Consider the following 12,806-nt stretch of genomic DNA (forward strand, 5'->3'; position numbering starts at 1 on the left):
TGGTAGAAGCCCAAACTCTGTTGATTTGTTGTTTCTTCTCCTAGAAAATATGAATAATTCTCATGCAGTAAATAAATTAAATGCTATTTATGTATCCTTTTTTCTTTGATTTTCTGTTTAATAATTTTTATCCTAGGGTCCAGGACAATAACTTGTCCAGTAGGCATTCAATGACTATTTGTTAAATAGTGTTTTCTGAAAGATCAAGGAATATGATGCGTACAAAGTGCTCAGGCAGAGGGAACAGTATATAGACATACTAATGAAAGATAACTATTATTTTAAATGTAAAAATATTGCTGATACTTCTGCGATATTGCTGGCTTTCAGCTATGATATCTGTTGTTTGTGAAGAAATAAAAGTTTTACGGAAATATAGATTTGGATACTATGCAATGAAAATGTTTTTATTTATTTTATTCTTTAAACATTGAAGTACTAACTGGAAAAATAAATGACTTGCCCATTGATTGGGAGTGATTTTTCCTAGCAACTTAAGAAAGTTGGAAATCTACAATTCTCAGGGAATAATAGCAAACTTAAATTTAAAAGAACATTTAGTGAAGTCTTAACAAACAAAACACCTGAATTTTCTATTACCCTTTTTTTTCCTGAGAATCAGCACACATGAAGTTACATTTATTATTCTGTGGGCCAACGCATTTCTCAGAGACTGATGATTTACTTAGTGGTGTCTTTTCATTTTCAGGAAAATCGTTTAAAAAATTCAGATAGGGGAGCTCAGATGAAGCTCATAGAATTTGCATGTTACCCTGTCAGGTTTAAAGTTAAAACACCAAATATGAAATAGTAACTCTTTACAAAGACAGGCTAAGCCTTCCTCAAGAAGATGAATAATTATTAATAATATTGATCTGCTTCTGATTAAGCAGATAGACCGGGATAAATTAAAAATAATATTGGGCATTAGTGATGGATTTTCCCATTTTAAAATATACTGTATAGTCCATTTACTCACACTTTATAAGCGACTGAGGCCTAGAAATTTCAAATGACTGGGAAAATTCATAGAGTTTTTTGTCGTATGAAAACAAGCCCTGCATTTCTACTGCTTGTGCCCCTAAGACACCATTACCTTCACCTTGGAGAACACAAACATTCCTTCCGCCTTGCCTGTTATCTCCCCCAAACAAGATATTCTTGTCTATGCTGAGACATCCAGTTATTTTCAAAGTTAAACATTTTATCAAAAATACCCTTCGTTGGTTGAAAGCATTTCTTACTTATTCATTTATGGAAAAAATAACTAGCAAATGTATTATCTTTCCTCATGTAGTAAATTATAGTATACATTCTCAGTTTATCACCATTGGTCTAATTACTAGCTGATATTTAATGCTGAGGCTTACCAATTGCTACACCTTAATAAATAGCAGCTATGAAAAGAAGGAAAAGAAAAAGAATGTGGAAAAATAAACTCTATTCTTTTGTTGGTACTTAGCTCATTTATTTTGACAAGTGCAGTTTAATTTTAACAACTGGCTTAATCAGCCTTAATGCTGACTCACTCCAGGGAACACTGAAGAGAAAGCCAGAATCATCAACTTGAGGGCAGAAAAGGTCTGTGCTGCCTTGTGATAGAAGACAGAATGTTTATGTTGCGTCTGTGTCTTTGATGATAGAGTTTTTCAGAGTAACAATCAAAATATTTACTGAGCACCTTCTATGTCTAAAGAGCTATGAGAACTGTCACTAGAAATATTTTTGTGATTTTCCTTTTCCATGACACAAATAAAATGTTAGATATTTATGGAAAAAATGTATTGTTTTTCTCCCTTTCTTTCCAAGTTCAGACAATTCCCTAGTCCATTTCTGAAATTTACCTTACTATTCTGGTTATGATAAAGGCTCCAAGTCCTTACTGATTTGAAGATATTTACTTGCTGTCTTCTTTGGATGATAAAATGGAGTGTAATGCAATCCTAAGGGACTGCCACTCAAGATAATAGAAAGACAAGTTGGCCTGCAACATTTCAAACTTCAGATGGTCAAAGATATTGAAAATTAAATTTATAGGAAATGCTATTATAAAATGCCTCTAAATGTCAAAAATTGTTACCAAGTGTTAAATCATGTCGCTAGGAATATATAGACAATAAGCAATCAGATACTAATGTGTAAATAAATAAATAAATAATAAATAATGTTAAGAAGACTTTTTTCCCTCTCAGGTTGGATATGGAACATACCCAGAGGATTTACCATACAGCATGAAGCATACCATAAAGCACTGAGCGATTCTTGAAGTTAAGAGAGTCACTGTGCCCTTGTCCAAGTCCCTGGCAAGATGGTACGAGTGACTAGCAATATATTCACATGATGACACATTTCTGTAATTTTAGTCAGTGGAATCCACTGAATTGCTCCACTTCAATGTCATCACACTTTCCCTTGTAATAGTGGACTTGGAGTAACTGTGGGCATGACTGGAATCTTTCAAAGGGAAGCGGAGTTGGAAATACACTTAATTTGACTGACTTGTGTGGTTCATCACTTACTTCTTATAGCTAAGTTATTTCCAGTTGCCCTAATGTGAGACAGTTTTCCAGGAAATCTACCACCCACTACTTGAACTCTTAAGGCAAGTATACCACTTTAGGACTAACGTACAACCAAGTGGACATATTTCCTTTCCCCAGTACTGTAGATAGAGGGATATCGGCAATGAAGCCGAAATAAGATGTGATATAAATGGAGCGAGGAGTTTGTGGAAAATTCTTCCAGTAATCAGACCAACAAAATTACAATTAGATAGTTTTAATACCTAGTGGAAACAGAAATCGTCATGAATAAGATCAATAATGTAACATATATGATTAAAAATGTATCATACACTAAAAAAATTTTATTTCTGCATGAATTTAACACAAATTATTCTAACAGCAAGAAGTAAATTGCAACAAAAAGTTTCAAAGTGTAATAAAATTATTCATTCAAATATTTCAAATAGAAATAATAGACTTAAATTATTTGGTAATATGTTAATAAAGACTGTAGAATATATACATATGCTGGAAATATTTTTCATTGAAATATTTCAGTTTCTCTCTAAATAATAAAATAAATGAACATAATATGGAACTGATAGTATATCCCTAAACACAAATGACTACACACTAGTTGAATTAAAAGTGTATTTGTTATTACACAAAAACATGTTTAAAGCTTGGGATTTTATATAAAAATTAGATATGAATATGCTACACACTATTAATATCAGATATAAAAGAAAAACTAGAGATTTAGAAGAAATAAAGTTGGCTTCTAGCTTTTACGATTAAGATTAAAATTTGGGTTAAGATTTTATGAGTAGAATTTGTGTTAAAAATTTAACAAGGAAAATGTAGACACAAATAAAATTTTAATAAAGGTCAAAGTTGGTTCTGAAGGGAAGTAATTTGTAGATAATTTGTAGATGAGGTATATGATATTGAGTAGTTTGATCTTAAATATTTTATACATATTTTTTAGACAGTTGTGGAGTCAGGCTATTCTTGAGACGGTTAGTCACATAACTAGTGCTATAATTTTATGAATTTTTTAAATTCTAAGGACAATACATGTGACTGCATGAAAATCTGATATGAAATTAGGGACTAGATCTATTTTTTGGATGATGGAGCACAATGCATTAATTTCAAGATCATTTTCCTCCATTATATTCTATGATTGAAATTTACTTATGTAAATAACATATAAAACTCTATAAGATGTTCTGAATTTTATTATTATCATTGTTTAAAAGCAAAACATTGTAATAATGATAATTTATTTATAAAAGCAAAAAATGTATTTTAGTTGTTAACAACGTTATACCTTACAAATAATATTTATAATGTATTAAGAATTAGACTAATTTTCCAATACTTATTCTGTAAAATTTCAAAGCCAATATTTACGTGTTTATTGGTACATTTTTAGATTTTAAAAGAAATTTTAAATTATTTTTCTTATATATTTGCTCTTAGTAGTCAGCAATAAATCTAATAATTAGATTTTTTTCAATCCTCAGTGACTCTTTTCAACAGAATTTTTTTTTTTTTTCATTTTAGGAAGTTCCTAGGCTAGGGGTAGAATCAGAGTGGCAGATTCAGATCTACACCACAGCCACAGCAACGTGGGGCCTGAGCCATGTCTGCTACCTACACCACAGCTCACAGCAATGCGGGATCCTTTACCCACTCACTGAGTGAGGCCAGGGATCAAACCTGCATTCTTGTGGATACCAGTTGGGTTTGCAAACCACTGAGCCACAAGAGGAACTCCCTCTATTCAACAGAATTTGAGTGTTGGAGATTTTAAAAGTTTTCCCTCCAAGACAATATGACTATGCTAAAAAAATAAACTTAGGGGTAGTTGTTAAGTTTTAAATAAAGTCAGACTCCTGAGAATCACATCACAGATGCATGAATAAAATGATAACATGCTCATCCATGTTTACATTTATGTATCCATGTGTGTTATGGGTGGCATACATTATATCCTTAAAAATAAAATATAATTTGGCTAACACAGCATATTGTTCAACCTTGTCCTCAAACTATAAATTTGACAGGAATTTTATACTCTAGATTTTGAAAATTAGTAATAACACACATAGAGCATTCAATTATTTATTGTATGTTTTCCTGCTATGCTTTTCATTGAAGATCATACACCCCTCCTAAAACAGCAGACATTTAGCTGGTGGGGGAATTCTTATCTAATTCGTAACAAAGAATGTTGAATATAAATTCCATTTATAATTGGACTAGTGGCTCCCTTAAGAAATCCTTTTAAGGTTCTATGACTTTGACAAGAAGTAATTCAATAAATACTTACCAAATTCCCTACTGTGTGTAAAATATTATGATAACAGTAGGGAAGAAGCATAGAAACAAACAAGAAATAATCCTTTATTTCTATCATATGATTCAGAACAGTACTAAGAAGCAGTAGGTATGTAAGTCAAATACTAAAAGGGACTTAGAGTAAGGAGTAGAAGAAGACTATGTCAATCTGTTTATATTTATATTTGCCCTGCTAATCTAGTCAATCTATATCAGGGAAAGGGGTGAGCAAAGAGCAGCAGTTGGCCATTAGACCCGAGCTTTAAATAACTGAACAAACTGGCATTGGAACATGTCAGCCATTATTGACCTTTCATTTTTTTCCTTCTGCAAGGAATGATGGAAGGAAGGAAAGGCTGGGAGTTTCAGAAAAAGGACTCCACACTGAATCATTTAAAGATGTAATTTCTAATTAATTGTGGAATTAAATTTAAACAAAAATGACCTGATAATTGAGTAATTGAATTTCTATCCCTGTAGTGCTCATGTGTCCGATAAAGCAAAGCATCACTTTATGAGCTGTATTTATTCTCACCCCTTTTAAAAGTTGAACAATTGCCATCAGTCTCTTTCCTTCTAATTTCTATAGCATTTAGTGCCAAAATTATTTAACATTTCTTATATTAAATGTCATTTTTGCTTTCTTAATATATAGTTCCAATTGTGTGAGTAACTGACCCATATTCAAAATATATAAAGACATCCACTATTTCTGGTGAAGCAGGCTGATTTTCTTATAACTTTCCATTACTTATGCTTCTAAACATTGGTTTTTCTTTCCTTTTTTTCTTTTTAAATTTACTTAAAGCCATAGATCTTTACTATGCAAATGTACTTTATCTATCCCTTGGTTCTTTGCCATAGCTATTGGCATTCTCTAACTTTACAAAATATAGAATTAATACTAGTCTCCTAATAAGTACCGTTTTTCTATAACTACTTCTATAATACACTAATTTAACAAGTTTAAGAATTGAAATATCAGCAGTTTTTGTATGATCACAGTTTTGACTCTGTGTATTTGTTACAATATTACCTGGGTGAATAAACCCAAATAATATGTCAAAATCCTTGGATGTGTGCTTAAATAACATATGGATCATTAAAAAAAATAATAGGCACAAATAAATACAACTACTCTGTAAAATAGAAAAGAATGATTTCTTCTGGTGACAACGTAGTTAGATTTTGACAACACACTAAAGGGAAGTGACAATCACTCTGTGAAGGTAGTTATAAAAAAAAGATCTCAAATACTCAATTGTAAATGTCTCACCACTAACTTGTAAAAAGAAAACCACAATGGAATTTTATAATTTAGTTGTTCTTATTTCTTATTTTAATTTTATTGATCAATGTTTTGTGGCAATATGTAGCAAACTATCTATTACTCATTTTTCTCTTTTCTTAAGAAATATTCCTAAATAAAGTATTTAATAATCTTTTAAATTTCTGGCTTTACTACATGTAAAATTTAAGATTAAACATTTTAATCTTTGCACAATAAATATCATTGATTTTCCTTTAGTGAATCTATCACACCTAGAAATCTTTCATCTGTGTCTTAATCTTCTGCATTTCTTTGACCCCTGATTACATGAACTCAAGAATCTAGGTATGAAACTATGCAATGATATGAGAACTGCTTTCTGTGACACATCTTTGCATAGGATGCCCACTCTGTACTCATCCAGATGTTAATATTTTGGAAAATGCATGTCACTAAATAGAAGTCCCACCTTAAAAGAATGTGCAGTTCTGACGAACATGGAAATAGGAGAACTATTCCTTCTGATGTTCAGACATGGAAGGACACACTGAATCTGGTAGGCCTGAATTTCTAACTTGTATATCATTTACTACCAACACACTTCAAGTGCCAGTGTTCTTGCATTTAATATAAAACTCACCTGGCTCATCAATAAATTTTGGTTTTCTATTTATGACAAAATGTGCATGTTGATTTACTTAAAAGAAAGACAGAGACATTTATGTAAGGCAAAATACTGAAATCAGTATGTATTAAATGTGTGCCAAAATGCTATTTGAGTAAATTTGTTAAAGCTGATTCTGTATATTGGGATTGTTTGGGGTAAACTCAGAGGAAGTCAAATCATTTGGAAAAATATCAAATAAATTAGGATATACATATGGAAAATACGATCTTGTAAACAATCCATATTTACAACAGTGTGCACTGCCTGACTGCCAATCTGCTGGTGGGATTTATGTATCCTCTTTGCACTTATGTGTTGTTTCATCTCCTTCTTACCATCAAATAAAGAGAGCTGTGATGGTTCATTGTTACATGAATAAATATTGCTTTCTTAAAGGTGAATCAAGGATTTTAACTCTCAGTCTATGAAATAAATGAAAAGTGAAGAAAATTGATATACAATTAGTCTCATCAATGATTCTCTCTGTTGTGGTCTTATTTTAAAACTTTTACTACTGAGTCAATTTAATGTTTCATTAAACTAAAATGTACTTACATATATAACTGAATAATTTATTAAAATGGGTATTTTCTAGCAAAGAATGCTTATTTAGGCTGAAATCAAATGGCAAATTATGATTCTCTATCCATGTTGTGTAGGTAAAAAACACTATCAAACTATTGTTCCCTTGTTTTAATAAGGAATTCCCTTTGTCCCTGGCTTATTCTAAACTAATTCATTGGAATTTCCCAATGAATAGAAATATTTTTGTAATTCATAGTAGATGCTTAGAATTATACTAGTAATTTATGTCATACAATATAATATGGAATGACACAACAGTTTATGCTAACAAGGTGACTCATGATGGGACCCTGCCTGAGGCCACACGATATCTTTCTGATCTCTTGAGGAAAGGGGAAATGAAGATAAAGTTCAACCCAGTGGGCAATGACTCAATAAGTCATGTTGATATGAAGCCTCGATAAAACTTTGAGCACTGCAGATCAGATGAGCTTCCCTAGTTGGCAGTCTTGTGTGTGTTGTTACATGTTATGTTGGGGAGGAGGCAATAGTCTGTGACTCCACAGGGGAAGAGTGACCAGAAGCAGCAAAATTTGCTGTTCTCCCAAACTCTGCCATATGTGTCATTCCCTTTAGCTACTTCTAATTTGTATCCTTTACTTGTAATACACATAACTGTGAGTGTAATAGCTTTCCATGTGTTCTGTGAGTGTCTAGCAAATTATCAAAACTGAGCGTAGTTTGGAAAACCAGAAACCTGTAGTTGGTAGTAGTCTTGGGCAGACCTGACAATGTAGAAAACTGCCCCTCAACCTTGCAGTTTGGTTAACTCTAGATACTCATCAAGCCAAACTCTTGTAGGACCATTTTTTAAAATTTTTAAAATATATTATAGTCAAATGAGTAATCAAGATATGAATAAAATTCTGTATTACTTTTGAATAGAGTCAACTGGTAGCCTTGCAATATAAAAACTCAAGTATCTTCAATTAATTGACTTCTATAATAATGTACTTTATTTTCTTTTATCAAAAACTATGACAGACATAATCCTTGACCTAGGAACTCCATATGCTGTGGGGCAGTCAAAAAAAAAGAAAAAAAGGAGTTCCTGTCGTGGAGCAGAGGTTAACGAATCCGACTAGCAACCATGAGGTTGAGGTTCAGTCCCTGCCCTTGCTCAGTGGGTTGACGATCCAACATTGCTGTGAGCTGTGGTGTAGGTTGCAGAGGCGGCTTGGATCCTGCGTGTCTGTGGCTCTGGCGTAGGCCAGTGGCTACAGCTCCGATTCGACCCCTAGCCTGGGAACCTCCATATGCCGCGGGAGCGGCCCAAAGAAATAGCAAAAAGACCAAAAAAAAAAAAAAAAAAAAAAAAAAGAAAGAAAAAAACATATATACGTTTTCACAGTTTAAAAAATTCCAATATTTGAAAAATCATGTGTAAAAACATAATTTAAAATATATTTGCTTAAAAATATTGTGTGTTTAACAGGTTTAAGAAAAATTTTAGATTTAAAAATCTTATCTGTGTATCCAAGGCATGGTTTTGGTAATGTTTGACATACTAGTTTATTTTTCAAGATAATTCACATACTAATACTCCCATGAGATGGCCTAACTTTTATTATAAGATGTCTTATGGTGAATAGGGGAAAATAGATTCTGAATAATATTAAAACAATTGTATTTACCTCTAATACATAATGTTAATAAGCAAACATATAAAACAATTAATTTTTAAATAAAAAGTGAAATATTTAGTAAGTACTGAGTGATATCTTAAACAACATTAGTGAAATAACCAGGACCTGGCATGAAGACAATATTGCTGAAAGATTCTTGGAACAATAGCATAATAAATGGGCATTCTATTGGCTATCATTTTAAGAGACAATTACAAAACACGAGAAAATAAGAAAATCTTTCCTTTTTGTTTAATTTCACTTGTGAAGCAAAAACTCATATCCTTTTCCGGTAGGCAAAGGAAAATACTCATTTTTATTTTTGAATTATCAAATTTTCCATTTCCTAGTGGCTTTTTCAGTTTAGATAGTGATCTTCAGATCTTTGCAGTGTGAAAAGACAAATTGCTTAGATGGGAAGTGTTCCAGAAAATGAGCTACAATACTTGACCCAGTGTCAAGCTGGAGTCTGGCTGCTTTTTACCACTTTAATGATGCTAACCTTCAGTTATGATGGGAAAATGGAATATATTTCTTAATGGAGACATGTTCTTCACTATCACAAAACCTAGATGTTATGCACGAGGATAAATGACAGCAGGAAAGAGATTTTAACCCCGATAGCTTCAGGCCAAAGTGTGAGCTCTTACATTAACATCAACACTATAAGCTTTTAATTTCCAAAATGAGAATGTGAAAGATTTGGCTAAATTATTTTAAGAACAAGCTTCTTTTTCTAAAGTCACAAGAAATTACTAGAAGACAAAGTAAGTTACCTTTTAAATATATGAAATAAAATGTTTCCTTTTGAAGTTAAATTACCCAAATATCAATAATTGGGTAAAGTATTAATGATTTTCTGTTAGTTAAAATTAGTAGTTTAAAAAAATCTTGCCAAACATGGCAGGAACAAGAGCAGATGGAGTTAAGACGATGCAGTAATTTCTGTCTAAGCTCTTGGATACATTAGCAAATAATCAAACATTTTAGAAAAATTGAAATATGTTCTGGTAAGAGATGTGAAAGACTGCCAGTTTCAAGAGAACAGCTAGGTTATTTTCAGAAAAAAAAAAGTATTATGAAAGAATTATTATGGTATTTTCTCTGGCACATTTTATTTTAAAAATGTATTTCCATACTGTGATGAAACAAAATATATTAAAATAGAAAAGAGAAAAATAGTGAACTAGTAAAAATAAAAAAAATAACACTTTAATCAATATCCCTTTTACTGAGAAGTATTCCCAATAACCTAAATTTCAGAAATATAATTTTCATGTACAAAATTTCACAGTGCACTGAAAACAATTTTAAAAATCTGTTTCCACAAGGTAGTTCATACTTTTGCTATGACCAAATCACCTTTTCTTATTAATATAAGAGCTTTCTGCTCACCACTGAAGGTGGTATGTTTTTAAATAATGATTTATCTCTATATTTTTATTCTGTTTTCTGGCTATTTTTAATTTGATGTTTTGCTTCACTGTTAGTTTTTTTTTCAGCTAGTGACATGTCATCAATTATTTCTTTTTTTTTCCTTCCCCCCCAAAAAAATGCCATTATTTCCCAGGCTACAAAAATCATTCTCACAACACAGAACAGATATTTTTCTTTCATGACTTTTTATGGCAGATTAACATGGAAAAAAGGAGCATTTCTGTAAATCCTAGCAACAAACATTTTTCACAATATATGTAATACACGAAAAAATTACTTTATTTAACAATGAAGTATCTTAAAAGTATACTGAATTTTTCTATACACCAGACTAGAAGTAGTATAAATGAAACCCTTTTCCGATTAGCACATTAACATTTTTTATTATCAACTGTCTTCAACAACCTGAGTCTGCTGGCATTATTTAAAAAACTTGTAACCTTACTTGATAAACATATTACTTAAAGAACAAAACACTCTTCTGTTTGTTAAAAGATTTGAAAAGAAGCCCTAAGAACAGATTTGAAAACAGGAAGCCAAAGTAGGGGGTACTTGTTTTTTCCAAATTCTCAACATGTTTGCAAAATGGCACTATAACAACTTCCAAGAGGGATTTTTGGATCTCGTTCTTCATTGGAAAAAGACTTGCAGTTTGAAGAAAACCGAAGTCATCTCAAGAAATCAGTAAAATTCATTATTGCTAAATTTGAAAAAGTATAGTATTTGGACTCTGAAATGCTTCTAAGTCACTTTGTCTTATAACTGCTGAATATGGATTTACATAGAAAAATTTAATTCTAGAATATCTAATTTATTTCCTGATATCTGATGTTTCTGCCATTTCCCCTGCACATACTATCAATGTTACTGTTTTACTTGATCACTGTTTTTGACAATATCGAAATTTTCAGATAATTTCCCCAGTAATCAGAGTTGGTATAATGAAAAGTAATTGTTCTTGGTATTTGTTATTTTGCTATTTATTTAATAACTGCATCCTGAAAATAACAAGACTTCTTCAATCATAATTAACCCTAACTCTAGTTCCATCTTCACCCAAAAATTAAAGAAAAAAGGGCAACATTTATATTTGGAAATCTAGTTATTTAAGTGTTCAAAGAAATGGTTAAAGTAAATAAACAAAAAACAAAACAAACACTGAAAACTTCAGGGAGTTAACAATTTTTTCATGATCAAAAATAAGGGAAAATAAATATATATGATTTTGAAAATAATAAAGAATATTTATGTGATTGGCTTTCCAGTAAGTAGAATATAGCAACTGAGATGTTGTTCTTTAGAATATAAAATAAATTTCCAGGGTTCCGTGAACATTTTGCACAAACTAGTTTTATCTTATAAGCGGTGGGCAAGCTATTCATCTTTCAGATAAGAAAATGTTTAGTTATTATCAATAGTAAATTATTATACTTTAGAGGAGGAACAAGCATATACAAAGAGTAAACTAACTTCAAATAAAAAAAAGTGACATAGAATTCTTATTAATGAAGTCCAAGTTTACAACTTCACTTTAATAGAAATTTTATTCCCACTTGAGGGCCAGAGAAAAGAATGACTCTCTAAAGTAAACCCCATTAGCCTTAGGCTTCCTGGCACTAATCTTTCCTAATAATTCCTGATTTCTTTTTTTTTTTTTTAACCTTTTATGTATTTATTTTTCTACTGTACAGCATGGTGACCCAGTTACACATATATGTATATATTCTTTTTTCTCACATTATCATGCTCCATCCATCATAAGTGACTAGACATAGTTCCCAATGCTACACAGAAGGATCTAATTCCTAATTCCTGATTTTCTTAAAGGAAATCCCCTCTTTTCTACTGCATGTAGCCTTTTTTTTTTTTTTTCTCTTTCAGATTCTTTTCCCATATAGGTTATCACAGAATATTGGGTAGAGTTCCTTATGCTGTACAGTAGGTCCCTGTCAGCCAATCATTCCATATACCTCAGTGTGCATATGCCAATTCCAAACCCCCAATCCATCCCTTCCCCCCATCTGTCTCCCTTGGTAACCATAAGTTTATTTTCTTTTGCTTTTTAGGGCCTCACCTGCGGCATATGGAGGTTCCCAGGCTAGGGATCTAATTGGAGCCACAGCTGCCAGCCTATACCACAGCCACAGCAACATCAGATCTGAGCCACTTCTGAGATCTATACCATACAGATAATGATAATGCCAGATCTTTAACCCTCTGAGCAAGGCCAGGGATTGAACCCACAACCTCATGGTTCCTAGTTGGGTTCATTAACTGCAGCACCACAGCGGGGACTCCTACTATAAGTTTATTTTCAAAGTTGATGAGTCTGTTTCTGTTCTGCAAATAAGTTCATTTGTATCTTCTTTTTA

Source organism: Sus scrofa, chromosome 11 (genome assembly GCF_000003025.6).
Source record: "Sus scrofa isolate TJ Tabasco breed Duroc chromosome 11, Sscrofa11.1, whole genome shotgun sequence".
NCBI classification, from domain to species: domain Eukaryota; kingdom Metazoa; phylum Chordata; class Mammalia; order Artiodactyla; family Suidae; genus Sus; species Sus scrofa.